This window comes from Pyrus communis, chromosome 11 (genome assembly GCF_963583255.1).
Source record: "Pyrus communis chromosome 11, drPyrComm1.1, whole genome shotgun sequence".
In the NCBI taxonomy this organism is placed as follows: domain Eukaryota; kingdom Viridiplantae; phylum Streptophyta; class Magnoliopsida; order Rosales; family Rosaceae; genus Pyrus; species Pyrus communis.
The window spans coordinates 15,236,914-15,255,035 of record NC_084813.1 but is presented as its reverse complement, the minus strand read 5'-3'; the positions used below and the strand labels follow the sequence as shown (position 1 = coordinate 15,255,035).

General features: G+C 40.3%; 2 pseudogenes; both read right to left on the bottom strand.

The window, feature by feature from the left end:
* On the bottom strand, positions 1–10,506 carry LOC137708608 (alanine aminotransferase 1, mitochondrial-like; annotated as a pseudogene).
* Positions 10,507–12,666: 2,160 nt separating this feature from the next.
* LOC137708290 (pectinesterase 3-like) lies at positions 12,667–16,734 on the bottom strand (annotated as a pseudogene).
* Positions 16,735–18,122: the final 1,388 nt, after the last annotated feature.

Below are 18,122 nucleotides of genomic sequence, written 5' to 3'. Positions count from 1 at the left end.
TTTTATTGAAGATCTGTAAAATCATGATATGCCATTCAAACCAGTAAAAGCCTAGTACGGATAAGGTATTATTCTCATAACATCCAGTTCGACTGTACTGAACATGTTTATCCACTACAAGAACAAAAGATTACAAGGTCACAAATGTTCATCTCTATTGAACGAAAAGCCTATGACGCTTAACCTGAAAGATCAAACCACTCGGGTTTTCTAGTCGCGGAACTCGTCCATGAACGCCTTGTGGAAGTCTGTCAGACGGGTTACAATGGCTGGAATTTTATGCTCTTGAGGCAATATAGTGCATCTGAAATGCCAGGTGCCCAGAACCTGTCACAGTGCAAAGGAAAAAATCTTCAGTTAAAACTGCTCAACATGACAGTCGTTTAATCTTAATCAACAAAATGATGGGTTTGTCAACTTCTTATAGTTTTGTTGAATTAAACGCGGTCCTATTTAATCACCAACACTTTGTGGACCATAATTTTGTATCCCTTAAAACACTCAAAATTCAAATATTTCACTGTTCTGCCATGAGGTTTACTTGCCATTGTCGCTTAGAAAATATACAAGGCAAGGATAATATCGTATTACCACTTGATAGGTTGCATAATATTTTCAATTTAGGTGAGCAGCCATTCCTACCACGCTAAGTAACAGACGAGAATAAATAAACTAACCTGCCCAAAACCAGAACCAGGAACGACCACAATGCCTGTGGCATTGAGAAGGCGGCGACAATAGAATGCATCTGGGGCTGTCGTTGCAGCCTCCGCTGCTTAAATTGCCTTTTGAGGCAGGGTTATGCAGGGAAAGAGATACAGTGCTCCTTCTGCTCTGTTGCATGTCACACCCTCTAAGCTATTCCATACTTCTTCTAATGCCTGCATTTCAAAAGAACCTCAGTCGCGCTGTGCAAAAAATTTAACGAACTTCGGAAACTAATGTCATCCTATTGTATTTACTGTTTCATACTACTAACCTTCGCACGCCTTGCTAGGGATGACAGAATTCCATCCTTCTCGGCCAAATACATTTCATAGGATTCATCTCCAACCTGAATTCAACCAAGAAGTTTCATCCATTAGAAAACAAACTTACTTGATTTACCAAGTTTAACATCAACTGAATTTCCAGATCCCCATGCCATGTGTAACAAATTTAAGTGAAAGGGCGAGAAAAATTGTACTCCTCCAAAGCCCCAATGGCACACTTAACAGAAGAACATGGTCCAAAAATTTCTGATTTGGAATGTTTGGAAATTTGTTAAATAATCAGTAAGCCTCAAAATGCCCCAGAATGAAGTGTCTGCCAAATGGTTTTAAACTAGTATGCCTTTTCCCATTTCGGACATTCCAATATTTGAACCTAACTACGATGCTAGATCCTCAATTCTCAATCCTAAACCCGAAATAATTTCTTTGAGAAAAGTTAAATACAAGATTATTACAAACTAACCTTTGGTGGACTCATGACAAGGCTTGCAAGAATTTGACCAGAGATATTAGAACAAAGATTTACGGATGCCATTTTGTATACTTGTTCCCTTACTTCAGGACTGATTCCAGTGACTTCCATGTAACCACCTCTTTTTCCACACTCCCCGTAGAACCCTACATAAGAGAAAAAAAATGACAAACTGTTCCAGGTTCATTAATTTCAACGAGCTCCTTGCCTTCATGATGAACATAATGATCCACCAAATTACCTTTAGAGACTGACTGAAATGATACCAGAGAAATATCCTGCTCGCCATATCCCATAGACCGGGATACCTTCTTGAATGAATGAAACTCCTTATCAGGTACATAAACATTTTCTTGATAAACCTGTATAAATTCATCGAAACATGAGACCAGGAAGTAGCTATAGAAGTTTCTAACCACATTTACAGTTCTTCAACTATGTCACAAAGTAATGAAAGTAAATCTTCCAAACAAAAATCCATCTACCTCATCTGCCAGCAAAACAAGACCTTCTTGCTTGCAGAAGTCCACAATCTGCCGCTGGTTGTCCTCGGCAAGAACCTGCAGACAAGATAACATAAAACTTAACCAATGACATTCCAGAATTAAGCACAAGATTCACTTCCAATAGCACCCCTTAAGAAAATCAACTATTGACAAGGAATTTTCTGATTAAAAGAAACTCATATCTCACCTGTCCTGTTGGGTTGCCTGGATTTATCACAACCAAGGCCCTTACATTGATACCCTTGGACTTCGCATCCTCCAATTGCTTCTTCAACTCAGAACTTTCCAATCCCCACCCCGATGCTGTTAAGGAATCTGCTCCATCCTGACAGCAGACATGATCTGCTCCATCAACTGCTGCTCCATCAACTGCTGCTCCATCAACTGCACAACTGCAATATTCCTGACAGCAGACATCATGTGCTCTGACGTGTTGCAGCATGGGCAGCAAGCACGCCAGCTTTAGTTTATTACATGTGTCTTTAGTTTATTGTATATGTGTGTGTGTAAGATGTATATAAAACATTTAACTGTTATTACAATAAAAATCAACAGAAAACATATCATTTGTACATGGTATCACGAGCCCAAAAACTCCAACGAGCAATTTTTTTTTTTTCTGATCCATCTCCTCCCTGTCTTCATCCATGGCCACTGACGCCACTACAACCAACCCTCTACCAGACCTCAACTCCACTACTCCCACCTTGATCACCATAAACGCTACAGCCCAATTACCTGTGAAACTCACACCCACCAATTACCCATCCTGGCGTGCTCAGTTCAACGCCCTTCTTTATGGCTATGATCTCATGGGTTATGTGGATGGTTCTCATCTCTGCCCATCAACCACTCAAACCGCGCTTCGCACCTTTTGGATTCGGCAAGATCAACTCCTCCTTCATGCGATTCTTGCTTCTGTCTCCCCGCAGGTCATCTCCCTTATTGCCTCTGCCAAGACATCCAAGGAAGCTTGGGACAAGCTTCTTCATCTCTTTGCTAGCAAAGCCCGTGCCCGCGTTCTTGGTCTCAAAGAACGCCTTACTCTCCTGCGTCGTGAGAACAAGCCTGTCTCTGAGTATCTACAAGAAGTCCGCATTATTGCAGACGAGCTTGCCATCATTGATGTCCCCCTCTCTGATGATGATCTCCTCCTCTACATTCTTAATGGTGTTGGCTCGGACTTCAAGGAAATTGCTGCGGTAGTTCGCTCCCGCGACACCTCAATCTCTTTTGAAAACTTGCATGACAAACTGGTTGAACATGAAGCTGCTCTCAAGCGTGATGATACCATTGTTCTACCCCCAGTGATCACTGCCAATGTCACTCAGACATCTCGCTTCCACACCTCAAATCGTGGCTTCCGCTCTCACAACTCCAACTCCAACCGTGGGTCCTTTCTCCCTCGCAATCATTCTCGTAGTTCCCTTGAGCACCCCCACACTTCTTCCACTGCCACCAATTCTCGTGGTTCCTACAAGTCTATCCAACAATCCTTCACCGACAATGGTCGCCGCTCTACCAACATGAACAACACAGGTTATCGTGGTTTCTGTCAATGGTGTGGCACTCAAGGTCATAGTGCCAAACGCTGCCCTCAACTCCAATCTGGACCTTCCAGTCCGCTCGTGGCCAATCCTACCACCCATGGCCGGTCCACCTCTTCTCCAACATGGTTACTTGATTCTGGTGCCTCTCACCATGTTACCTCTAATGTCAACACTCTCTCTGGTGCAGCCATATATGATGGTCCTGATGAAATAATTATTGGTAATGGTTCAGGTTTGGGTATCACACATGTCGGTTCAACCACTTTACCCTCCTCATCCTCCCAATCTTTCAGCTTATCAAACGTTCTATGTGTTCCTTCTATAAAAAAAGACATTATTTCTATCTCTAAATTTAATAAACAAAATAATACCTCTATTGAACTTTTTCCTGATTTCTTTCATGTCAAGGATCTGAGCACGGGGGCGGTTCTTCTTCGAGGCCCGAATAAGGATGATGTGTACGAGTGGTCTCCTAAATCATTTCATCAACCACAAGCTATGGTGGGTGTGGTGGTCTCTCCCAACCTCTGGCATCGTCGTCTTGGTCACCCCAGCCATCAAACTCTCCAACAAGTCCTTCGTATGTCTTCCATTAATGTGTCTTCCAAGCTGTTCAAGTCTGTTTGTCATTCATGTCTATGTAATAAAAGCCATCGTCTCCCGTTTGGAACTTCGTCTCTCACCAATCATGGTGCATTAGACCTCGTTTATAGTGATGTTTGGGGCCCTGCTCCATACTCTTCAATTGATGGTTTTTCTTACTATGTTATCTTTGTTGATCACTTTACAAAATATATATGGCTCTACCCTCTCAAAAAGAAATCTGATGTGTTTTCCACTTTTGTCACCTTCAAAGCACTAGTTGAAAATTACTTCAAAAGAAAAATCACTAGGTTATACACTGATGGTGGGGGCGAATTTATCAAACTCCAACATTTTCTCTCATCCAATGGTATCACCCATCTTCTTACACCACCTCACACTCCTCAACACAATGGAGTCGCCGAACGACGACATCGTCATATTGTTGAAACTGGTCTCACACTTCTTCATCAAGCTTCTTTACCTCTCACCTATTGGTCTTATGCCTTTAAAACAGCTACCTATCTTATCAACCGTATGCCCACTCCGATTCTTAATAATCTCTCCCCATTCACTCAACTATTTGATGAACAACCCAACTACTCCCGTCTTCGTACATTTGGGTGCTTGTGTTTTCCTTGGTTACGTCCTTACAATTCCAATAAATTACTCCCTCGTTCCCGCCCATGTCTCTTCCTTGGTTACTCATCTAATCAAAGTGCGTTTCAGTGTCTTGATCTTTCCTCCCACAAAATTTTTATCTCTCGGCATGTCCAATTCGATGAGTCCACTTTTCCTCTTGCTAACCTCCCTTCCTCCACTCCCCATGTCACGGTTGATAACTCTCACACTTGGGTCTCTTCTCTTTCTCCAGTTACTCATGTTCCTGTCCACTTACCCACCAGGCCTGTTGAGTCGGTTGTTTCCTCTTCGCTGCCACCACACGTCACATCATCATCATCATCCTCAGAATCTGCCCCTGTCTCAGAACCGTCACCATCCGCTGCCCCGATCCCTATTGCTGATGCTATCCCTTCTCTCTTACCGTCACCCAATCGCCAAGCATTGGTCCCTACCTCTACCGCACCTATATTCACCCCACCACATTCTCCAACCCAAACTGATCACGTCCAGCCACCTCCCCCCAACAACTCCGTTCGTACATACACTAGAAACCCTCATAGGACTGTTGTCACCTTTCCATCCTCTAACCCAACCTCCCCCAACCTCCCCGTACCTCCTATGCTCCCCAATCATTCCATGATCACCCGTGCCAAAGCCGGTATCCACAAACCCAATCCTCGGTATGCTATGACTGCTACTAAACATCCCATTCTCTCTTCAGTTGAACCGACATGTGTCTCTCAGGCTGTCAAGGATCCCCTGTGGCGACAAGCAATGTCCAATGAGTTCAATGCGTTAATTCGCAATGGTACATGGGAGCTCGTTCCTTCCCTTCCCTCTCAAAATCTTATTGGTTGTAAGTGGGTGTTTCGTATCAAACGGCATCCTGATGGCACTATTGACAGGTACAAGGCACGCTTAGTTGCCAAGGGTTTTCACCAACGTCCTGGTGTTGATTTTTCAGATACTTTCAGTCCGGTGATCAAACCTACTACCATACGCATTGTTTTGCATCTTGCCGTGACTCATAAGTGGCCAATTCGTCAGTTGGACGTCAACAATGCTTTCCTTCATGGCACACTCCGTGAAAATGTCTATATGGTCCAACCACCTGGTTTTGTTGACTCCAATCATCCATCTCATGTGTGTAAATTGAGGAAAGCCCTCTATGGCCTCAAACAGGCTCCCCGGGCATGGTACAAGGAATTACACTCATTTCTGCTCTCCCATGGCTTCGTCAATGCCATCTCTGATGCCTCACTCTTTCTCTTGAATAAAGGGACTGCTGTAATTTATTTTTTGGTTTATGTTGATGATCTTCTTATTACAGGAAACGATTTCTCACTTATAGCAAAGTTCATTCACCTGTTGGCAACTCGGTTCTCCGTCAAAGACCTGGGCTCCTTACATTACTTTCTTGGTGTTGAAGTCCTTCCCACAGCCACTGGCCTATTTCTCTCTCAGCACAAGTACATTCATGATCTTCTTGTCAATGCCAAGATGGATGGTGCAAAGGCTGTCAGTACACCTCTCTCCACCACTCACTCACTCATGCTCCATGATGGCTCCTCCCCAACGGATCCCACTCCCTACCGTCGTCTTGTTGGTGGACTTCAATACCTCAGTCTTACACGCCCTGACATCTCCTTCACAGTCAATAAGCTCTCTCAATTCATGCATTCTCCTTCCGAGACTCACTGGCAGGCACTCAAGCGTCTTCTCCGCTACTTGAAGGGTACCCTTTCCTTTGGCCTTCATCTTTGTCGTCGCCCCTCTCATCGTCTCTATGCCTTTTCCGATGCTGACTGGGCTGGTGATCGTGATGATCGCAAATCTACGACTGGCTATGTTGTCTATCTTGGTGGCAATCTCATCTCTTGGAGCTCCCGCAAGCAGCGATCTGTCTCTCGCTCCTCTACCGAAGCCGAATATCGGGCCATTGCTGCCACCACTGCTGAACTTATATGGATTCAGTCCTTACTGCGTGAACTTGGCATTTCTCTCCCCACAACACCGGCTGTTTCTTGTGATAACATTGGAGCCATGTTCTATTGTGCTAATCCGGTTCTCCATTCCCGTATGAAGCATATCGATATTGATTTTCAGTTTGTACGGGATCGTGTCACTCGTGGTCTTCTTCAAGTCTCTCATGTCTCCACTACTGATCAGCTTGCAGACGCTCTAACCAAATCCTTGCCACGTCCACGTTTCCATCTCCTTCGTTCCAAGATCGGTGTCTCCGATGGTGCCACCGTCTTGCGGGGGCGTGTTAAGGAATCTGCTCCATCCTGACAGCAGACATGATCTGCTCCATCAACTGCTGCTCCATCAACTGCTGCTCCATCAACTGCACAACTGCAATATTCCTGACAGCAGACATCATGTGCTCTGCTGCTCCATCAACTGCACAACTGCAATATTCCTGACAGCAGACATGATCTGCTCTGACGTGTTGCAGCATGGGCAGCAAGCACGCCAGCTTTAGTTTATTACATGTGTCTTTAGTTTATTGTATATGTGTGTGTGTAAGATGTATATAAAACATTTAACTGTTATTACAATAAAAATCAACAGAAAACATATCATTTGTACAGATGCCTCATCAAGAAAGTAGGGAACCTGCATAAACCAAGCCACAGATTTGAATTCTTACAATGATAAATGATACATATAGATAATATTCTCCAACTTCTAGTTTCTGGCAGTCATGCAACATCAATTTCCTAATGATCAGGCAATTCACTAATTAGTTCAATTAAAGCTCGAGTTTTAGCCAATAACAAGTTAGTCTTTCAGTAATAGAGTACAAATGCAAAACAATTTCTATTTATTGACATTTATCAAATGAATAACATGACATACCAGTGTGCCACCGTGGAGGGCAATTGAAGCAGAGTACAAAGGGTATTGAGGAATGGGACAAAGAATCCCATCCTTCTCTGAACTTATCAGCAATTGCATCATCATATGGATCTGGAAAGAGAGAAAGGAGATGGTTAAGAAGTGGAACTTGATATATCGAGGAACACCGTGACGCTACTAAAGTTGAACAGAAGGGAACTCAGGAGATACCGCAGGGCTTGCACCATCGGTTAAGAAAATATCATTCGGATGAGCAGGATATCCATCACGAGCTTCAATTCCAGCAGCAATTGTATCACGTAAACCCTTGATACCCTGATGTCAAAGTAGGCCAAAAGGGTGAATGCATTATATGACATTCTGCTTATGAGTTTCATCCAAGTTTTACAAATTTATGTGATGTAAAACCAACGATCTTACCTGACTATGACTATAAGCACCAGTTGCTCTTCCAGGAATTTGATCCAGAATCTGCCATGCCCGCTCTATTGCATCGGCACTGCAACGGATAACAAAGATATCAACAGAAAGATAAGATTTTAACTTCTAGGAAGCCTTCTCTATGAATTCTTACTATTAAATTGAATAGGATTGTAGGATGCCTAAAAATATTCTTATACGTTACAATTTTCCGATACCTGAACAAACCCTGTGTTTGGCTTTTGTCCAACATGGCTGGATGGTCACATAATGCAAGAACCTGAAACAAAGATTGTAACGATTAAGGATTACATGAGACGTTTCAACATTAATGTTATCAACCATGTAGTCCGCTAAACCAACCTCTCGGAAAAATGTTATCGGTTGCTGACCAAGAGACTGAGGATTTCCGATATTGCAGTAAAGAATCTGTATAACATATGTTCACAGTGAGTACCCAAGTGAGAGAATGTCCTAAAATATATAGATTCAATACTGTAACTCGTCAAAGGAGAAAGTAAACACACCTCATCAAAGGGATGAGAGCCGGGATTCGCCTTTAATTCTTCTTGTAACCTCTGTGACAGGAGGGCATTACAAAGGAAATTAAGATAAGGGAAAGAATTACTTCACTTAGATTCAGTCATAAATTTATGGTCATGTATGTACCTGGGCAAGGGTGACCATTTCACCTCGGACAGCATATTCACATTTCAAAACCTGTAAAAATTAGCAGTGAGTAGTGATAAATGGAGTAGAATATGTTCACCACTACTAAGGAATCAGGAAACAAATTTAAGTATTTGACTGTGAGAAACTAAAAACTAGATTAAATAACCAATTAATCTAATTATTACCCTCTTGAAAAATGAAAACAAATCGAGTTAATCTCTAACCAATTAATCTAATTATTACCCTCTTGAAAAATGAAAACAAATCGAGTTAATCTCTTCAGAGCGACGAGTTAAATTTACTTTGTCAAAAGTTAAAATATAAAACAAAAATGAGGCTACTTAGTAGTATGGTCAGGTGACATTCATCTTCGCGAGGTATTAGGTTCGAATCTCGTGGATAGTAAATTTGATATCGAATTAGGTTGTCAAGTCATAAGAACTCCCTCGTTTCCTTAGTGTAAGATATATAGTTGTATTAAAAAAAACTAAGGTCAAGAATAAGAGAGCCAATGATGCAACAATGTCTTGGCTGAAATAAAATAGAAAATTAGAAATTAAAAATTCCCAATATACCGTACATCCACGATTCATGATCCATCAATCTTATAACTATTAGTTATTATTATTATTATTATTATTATTGTTGTTAATTTTTAAGAGAAAAACATGAAATCTAAAGACGAAAGAAACTACATAGATTAAAAGGTTAATCTTAGTTTACTACCATCAAATTTCATGGTTTTCAACATTTATTACATGAAGTTTTTTTCATCTCAAAATCATACCTAAAGTGTTAATTTTGGGACAGTCTCATACATCTATTAATTTGGTTATTAAGTCTCCCGTTAACTGATGACGTGATGTCCATGTAGACAATGATTGAATGCCACGTGTCAATAAAAGTTTCATGTGAATGTTAAAAATTAAAAAAATTGAAAAAAAAAGTCATTCTTCCTCAAATCCCCAACCCTCCTCCATTCTCCCTCCATTCTCTCCTCTCCACCAGACCAACCTCTGCAGAGTACAGAAGAAGGGGGGTCGGGGGTTTGAGGAAGAAGACTTTTTTTTTTTTTTTTAACTTTTAATGTTTAATGTTTAACTTTTTTATTTATTTTTAATATCCATATGGAACCTTTATTGACAAATGGTGTTCAGTTATTGTTCATATGGACGATACGTCATCAGTTAACGAAAGATTTACCAGCCAGATAAACAGATGTACGAGATTGTCCCAAAATTAACACTTTAGGTATGACTCTGAGACGAAAAAAACTTTTTGTATTAAATGTTGAAAAGTATAAAATTTAAAAATAGTAAACTGAATTAATCTAAATTAAAATTATACTAGATCAAAAACCCCAAGAGTCAAAATAACAAACAAATCACAAAAACCCAACTCAGAAAAAATCACAAACCAGAAAATAAACCGAGTTGAACCTTGGGATTGATGTTCTGAAGAGCCATGGGAGGAAGAGAAGGAGGGAAATCTACAGCTGGAGCGGCGGAGGAAGACAGGAAGCGTGACCGAGAAGAAGAGAACACAGAGGAAGAGGAGCTTGTTGGACGAATCTGCTGTTACTGAATGGAACGGATGAGAATGTTTCTTACTCTGCCGCTTGCGAAGTTCCGCATTTTCGAGTTTTTATAGAGGAAACAAAAAAGCAGTGAAATTTTATGCGTGATGTGATGCAAAGGGAAGCTAAATCTATGGGATTTTGGGCACCTTCTTCCAAAAGGTAATACTGTGTGTGTCGATTGTTTGCTGAGTCCACGAGTTTCACTGTTTGATGCCCATCTCCCACGGAATATGACCCTCTGTTTTGTACGTGGATTTTCTAAGTGATTGCAAATTTTAATCACATTATTGTTATCTTATTGAGAGTTTAGTGCACTCATTTATCTCTTGAGTATAGATAATATAGTTTGTTCAAAAAAAAAAAAAAAAACACTTCGTCATATGGTTTACGAAATATGATTTAAGTAGGTGGTCTCTGTAGCATTATCTTAATAAAAATAACTAGTATTTTTTTTATACATACACTAGAATGTAAGATTAGATCATAATACTAAGTGACAGAAACAAAATACCATTAGAAAGCTCCAAACATCAAGTTTTTTACTAAAATATCAAACTTTGTATTACAACAACAACCACCAAAACTTATCGCACTAAATGAGGTTGGTTATTTGAATCTTAAAACAATATTACACATGGTTTTGTGCCAAGTTTCCTTTAGCTTTAAGTACTCCATAAGTCTATTTTCAAATATTTATGGGTCTTTCTCCATCCTTTTTTGCCTCATAGTCGCATCTTTTAACCGGAGCATTTGTAGGTCTCCGATTCACGTGTTCAAATCACCTTTATAAATTTTTTTTCATCTTATCTTCAATTGCGGCTAGTTCTACTTTACCTTGGATATGTTCGTTCTTTAACCTATCCTTCCTCATGTGCCCATAAATACAACAAAACATTCTTATCTCTGCTACGCTCATTTTTTGCATGTGTTGTTTTTTGACCGCCCCAACATTACATGACATAAAGCATTACTAGCCTATAAAAAATTTCTTGAGCTTTAGTAGTATACAACGATTGCATAACACATACGATGCGCTCTTCCACTTCATCCATCCATCTTGTATTCTATAGCTGAGATTTCTATCTAATTCTTCATTCTTTGCAAGATAAATCCAAGATAACGAAAGCGTGCACTTCTTGATCACCAATCTTCACCCATATCTCCTTTTACCTACATTCCCATTGAACTTGTATTCCATGTACTTTGTCTTTGGTCTACTTAGGCAAAGACCTTTAGATTCCAACACTTCTCGCAAAAGGTTAAGCTTCGCATTTACTTTATCCTGCTTTTCATCTATCATCATGATATCATTTGTGAAAAGTATACACTAAAGGATATCATCTTGAATGTGTCACATTAACTTGTCCATTACCAGTGCAAAAGGCAAGGACTTAGCTGAGCCTTGTTGTAATCCTATGGTTATGGAAAAAGTTTTCAGTTTGTCCTTCATGAGCTCTTACTGCAGTCTTTCCTCCATCATATATATCCTTTATTCTTGGATATCTTCTATTCATACTCCTTTCTTCTTTAGAATCCTCCAAAGAATTTCTCTAGGGACAATGTCATGCGCTTTTTCCAAATGCATGAAGACCATGTGTATCTCTATATTGTTCCATTGATGGTTGTAAGACATAGATTGTCTCTATAGTCGAGCGTCCTGCCATGAACTCGAATCGTTTCTTTAAGACTCGTGTCTCTTGCCTCAGCCTACGCTCAATCACTCTCTTTCAACGCTTCATTGTATGACTCATTAACTTAATATCCAAAAAAATCATGCAATTTTGTATGTCACTGTTATTCTTGTAGATAAGCACCAAAGTGATTTTTAGTCACTCATTTATAAACTTCTTCGTTTTCAAAATCTTATTATAAAGATTTATTATGAACCATGCTATATACCTGTATTTCCAAAGGCTTTCCATTTACACATCAAATTTCAAATTTGTCTGAATTTCAAGTTGAGTAAGAGGTTGTAACTAATACCCTGGCTATTTATTGTTTTTCATTTTGTCAATATTTCAGTAATAAGAGAATTGTTGAGGCCATAAGGACAAGACAACTTTTGCACCAAACAATTACTTACCCAAACTTATTCACCAAGAAAAAGAAGAAAATATGCCATTACAATCAGTGCCCTCTTAAGTTAAATAAATTCATTAAACGTTTATGCATCTCTGTGTTAAAGAATGTTCTAACTCCGCCAACGCATCCTCCTCTCTCACCCTCCCATTCTCCTATATACTCTAACTCCTCACCTGAAGAGATTCATGGGCGAGTACGAACAGACTGCATGATCGTGATCGTCGGATCGCCCGCACAAAACACCCCACCTCTGGTATTGCAGAGAGAGAGAGAGAGAGAGAGAGAGAGAGAGTATTTCTTCAACACTATTTGCAACTAAATCTTGAAATCTTGATCAGAATTTTTCATATATTTTCAAGTGTACCAAAAAAAGAATGTAACTACATGACTTTCCAGGGGAGAATGGCAAAGAATGATAAGAAAGCAAGGGGGCATACAAAAAGTGTAACAGATGTGTGGCTATCAACTGTAATGATAGAAAAAGGAACAGTAAATTATACCAAACATATTCTTCAAGAGATTAATTTCTCAACGCTTGAATTTTTAACAACTCTCGATTTTTTGGATCACAAGGAAGACTGAAATGTTACATCAGTCGACGGTAACCACTCATCGCCTTGGATCAATGACGTTACTGTGAACTTGACCACCTCGTTATCGGTAAGAGTAGGCTTGTAACCCGCCCACTTAACCCTTTGATCTACACCTGATCCAGGGCCACTGTTTTGGTACTCTGCATAGAATATGGTGTTGGGTGGGTCAACATTTGTAACCCATTCTTTCCAGCCCGAAGGGTTCAAGAATGATCCAATCTCAGACTGCAAGATGACTGTGGTGGAGTAATCCTTCCAAGGCCTGCCCAGATATGTTTGAGCAGTGAGATTACTGTCTAGCGCAGAGAATCTGCAATTTTGGATTGAAATGCCGGTGTTCTGATTCGGGTCCTTTTTGCCTTGAGCTGTGATGGTGTTGAATTGGTTTTCCATAGGTTGCCTGGGCTGGATGTTGCAGTCCTGGAAATCTACAGCTGCATTGCCGAAAATGAAGTCTATGGTGCCGGTGATGTCACATTCCCGATAGAATTGTCGGTTGGAATGCGCATAGAGGGTGTCCTGGAAGGCATCAAACGAGCATCTGTAGTACACAGAGAGGTCCGAACCAGAGCGGAATGCCACTGCCTAGTGCTTTATTGCTCCTGCAGTGTTGATGAATCCCATATCTTTCACAATGAAGCCTTTTCCCGCGACAGCTAGCAATCCAAAATGTAATCACAGTAAGAATCCAAACAAAGTGAGTTTACATGCACGCCAGAAAGCTAAAACACAAAACAGTTTGAATCAAAACATGAATTCTCTATCACGTCTCTCAGTCTGAAAACATGAAATCCCAACACATTTTCTGAGAGAATGTGAATGCAAGAACACAAACAATCATCCTAATTGCTTGACAAAATTTAGGGGTACTTTCTATAATCTTAAAATGCATACTTGCACAAAAACCAATGGGGAGTTGTGTTTTCTTATCTCTGGTGCAGGCCAACGCAAACAATTGTTTAACGTTTTAGAGTTTAGGGTCCTGCTGCTAGACAGCAATATATAGTATGCATTGCCCTTAAGTGGCTGGGATCCATCCGCTAAACACCCTTGAACTCTTCAACGCATTCTGCATGTTCAACGGTTAAATTAACCAAAATTCCTAATTTTCTAGAACAGAAGGAGCTAACAAATTGCATGACATGCACAAATGTTCATCAACACAACATAATTCCAGGCAATCAACGAGAAAAAGTCAGCTGATCCACCACGTGATGTCATGCAGGACAGAGAGGCAACACTTGCATTTCGGCCTGCGCAAAGTTGCTAACTTGCAAAGCAAATTAAATATGCAACAAATGGGCTCACCACATGAACAAGTAGCAATATCTTTAATCATAAACCAGACAAGCACATGGTGGTGGGCATCGACCGTCCTCCCGCATCACCAAGATAGATATCCAGTCCAATTTAATGGTATTTAATCCAAGCTTTGAACTTTTCATGAAAAAAAATTGGCTTATTTTTAGCTATACACTAGATGGAATCGATTTCAATCTTATTTTGCTCCTAGAAACTCAAAAGTCGCCACCTTAATCCATGAAACTCGATTTTTATCCCACTTTACCCCCTGAAACTCAAAAGTTCCCACTTTACTCACCGGAACTTGATTTTGATCCCACTTTGCTTCCTGAAACTCAAAACTTGCCACTTTTGAGTTATTTAGCAAAATACGTAGGAATAAATGTAAGTTGAGTCAATATTGAGTTTCAGAGAATAAAGTAGCCACTTTTGAGTTTTAGCGGGCAAAGTGAGACCGAAATCAAGTTTCAAGGAGCACATAATGGCTACTTTTGAGTTTCAGAGGGGCAAAGTGAGATCAAAATCGAGTTTTAGGAAGCAAAGTGGCAACTTTTGAGTTGTAGGGGGCAAAGTGAGATCGAAATTGAGTTCTACGGAGTGTAGCTAAAAATAAGCCTAAAAATATGTTAAAAAGAACAAAACAATATCAACTGTTGAAGGAGTAGCACTAGACATCATAGTTAACATGAAGATGTATAAACCAAGTGACCGGATCCTAATTTAGCCCTATCATTATCAATGTCATCAAATAGAAAGGCAACATGGTCTCAATGTGTATGGTCTCCTTCCTAGCTCCAACCTCAACGTTTCACGTTTCCCATTCCTCACATGGGGGAGAAGGACTTCTTAGAACGGATTCACCGCCACTGTGGTCTTCTGGAACAAGACCATGTGTAGAGATCCAAGAAATCACGATGACAGCGAATCCTTTCCATTAGAATACTGGAATTTCCTTCACTTAAGCTAGCCATGTTAGAATACCTTGATGCTTGGAGGACAGCCTATTAACCTAGCGTTTCTATATGCGGCCGGAGGCCCTTGATCAATTGAGCTAACCCACATTTGCGCCTAGTGTTTCGGATATAGTATCACACAACAAATACATCATCTATCTCACTAGGTGTTTCTCCTAAATCCTAACACTGATTGTTCAATCTCAAGACAAGAATGAAATTAATCAAACCAAAACAATGACAGAAGACAAAATAGGAAACTAATTAACACATGATTAAGTAAACTGAAGTGGTGGTGGTTTAAGAATTACTACCAAATGTGGCGGTGTTGAAGGTGGGGGTGCCGTCCGCAAAGCTCAAGTTGCCGGAAACAACCGTCTTCGTCTTCCCATCTCCGAACATCATCACATTCCACTTGCTCTTATCCATCAACACATTCTCATAATAAACCCCTTGCTTTACATGAATCACAATCCTGTTCTCGCTCTTCTTCAGCACCGAATCCACCGCCTCCTGAATCGTCTTAAAATCTCCGGTCCCGTCCTTCGCCACCACTATCTGCGCCACCGTCGCATTGCGGTCCTGCAGCAGCCTCCTATCCCCCGGACTAACCCAACTGGGAAAACCCATCTCGGATCCTCCGACCCCGAGCAGCCTCCGGTGAACCGGAACGTTCAAATTCGTAAGCAGACTCAAAATTTTCGCCACAATCGCCAAACTATTGCTCGAAAATTCGGTTGAATTCTGCATCGCCGCCTTGAATTCCTGAACGAGGGTCGAATTGAGATCCATCAGAGAGTCCAAACAAGTCTCCTGATCTGTCAATGTGGTGCTCAGCCACGTCTTGATGTCGTTGATTTTGGCGGCGGACAGAAGCTTCTCGCCCTGATTCACATCCATGGAGGTCAGCGAGTCATTGAGCCGGTCGACCACGTCCTCAAACAGGCCCTCGCAGACGGCCAGAACTTTCTCCAGGCGGGTGTCGTTGACGATGTTCCGGCCGATTTTCGCCGGCAGCCCGGGGAGCTTCGCGGCGGCGTGAATGGCGACCTGCAGAGAGAGCTTGAAAATCACTTCTGGGTCGGTGGTGTTCGAGGTCTCGAGTGCCGATATACTAGAGAAACACGAAGTCGGGTACTGGGTCACGTCACAAACAGCCTTCAGCGACGCCGCCGGAGTCAATTCGGTGCCGGGGGTCGAGTTGGGTGTAGAAGACGAGTTGTTGTTCCGCTTGTGTATCAATACTCCCGCGACAGCGCTGATGATCACCGCCAGCAGAACAACCGTGGAGAATGAGAGGATGATGAGACGCTTCCGGTTCTTGCGCTTGAACGCCTGCTCTTCGAGCACGTCGACTTTGCCGTAGCCCTTGAAGGACTTAATGGAGTGCATTCTGAATCTCTGATACTCTTCTCCGCTTTTCTGCTTTTGGCTTGCTGGGTTTGTATAATTTGCTTTGCTGGGTTTAGTTTTGAGGTTTCGGGTGTCAAATGTGAAAGGAGGGATTTGGCTGGGTGTGTGATAGAAATATGAAGTGTGAGACTTGGAGCTACTTTTTTTCTTTTTGATCAAATATGGAGCTACGTTTGGACAAATGTGAGATGCATGCCTACTATCCTTTTATGTAAGAAAGAGGCAAAGATATAGTGAGAGAATTTCCTTTTTATGCTTCTTGTTTAAGGAGTTTATTAATGTTTGAGATACTTATGATTCGTTTATTCTGTCGGTTAGGGTCTTTTATTTTTTAAAAGAAAAACTAATAAAAAAGGTTTCATAACTTTGAGTTTAAATAATAAGGACAAAATAAATGATAAAGTGAATAGTACCATGTTTGACTTTTTAGTGTAAAAATGTGATTTTTCGTTAAAGTAAACAGTACTGCGAGCTTTATGTTAAAACTCCATTTTTTTAAATTTATTTGGTCTTGATACAAATCCTTCCCTCTCCTCCTCTTAGGTTTAGTCTTTCAATCAGTTCTCTCTCAATTTGGTTTGAGGACCCTCATGATATCATTTATGGCTTCCTTTTCCGACTAAATTTGTAAAACATGTGATGAGTTACTAATAGGAAATAAACACGTTAATCAACAGTTAAGTAATAATCTAATCATGTACAACCATGTCTATGATTTAAATAAAAGGAAAACTAACGAAAAAAAAAACTTTAGTTTTTATGAAAAATGACAAATAAATGTGTAGTGAATAGTACCAAGAAAAAGGTAAAAATGTGTTTTTCGTTAAAAATAAACAGAGTTGAAAGTGTTTCGTTAAAATTTCCTTAAATAAATGGTTTTCCTGGCATTACTCGTAAAAGTTGTATAGTATACCATGCTGAACAGGCATAGTTAATTTTAGCAGAGGAGTTGAAAATGTATCATTGTAATAATTCAATACTTGTTTGTTTATTTGTAGTTAAACTCGATTGGTATTTGTTCTGTTGGACGGTAATGCATTATTTGATTTCCATATAAATAATAATAATAATAACTTGGGGCCTAGCCCAAGGGTGACAATTGCTATTGGAGAATTTAATTCTTTTACCAGTTACCTAATCCATTATCCATCAATTCTATATCCGGTTTTAAAATAACTAATTCTTGTTTCAGAGTGATTTCTCTCCAAATCACAACTGATTACCGATTGAGTTTAATTACATTTATTGGTCACATAGTGTTATTTTAGAATTCATATATCCAACCTCATTTAGTGAAATAAGATTTGGTGTTATTGTCAATGAGGTTACGAAAGGTGGTTTTATCTGCATTAGTGCTTAACATAGTTGCGCCATCATATACGTAATTTACTCAGTGTTGGCAATAAGTTGAGTTTAACGGGTTTGGGTTTGATTACTCACAATTCGTTTATGTAAACATCTGTTAAAGGTGGGTTTTATTTATTTATTTATTTTATTTGCAGTACGCTTCGATTAACCTT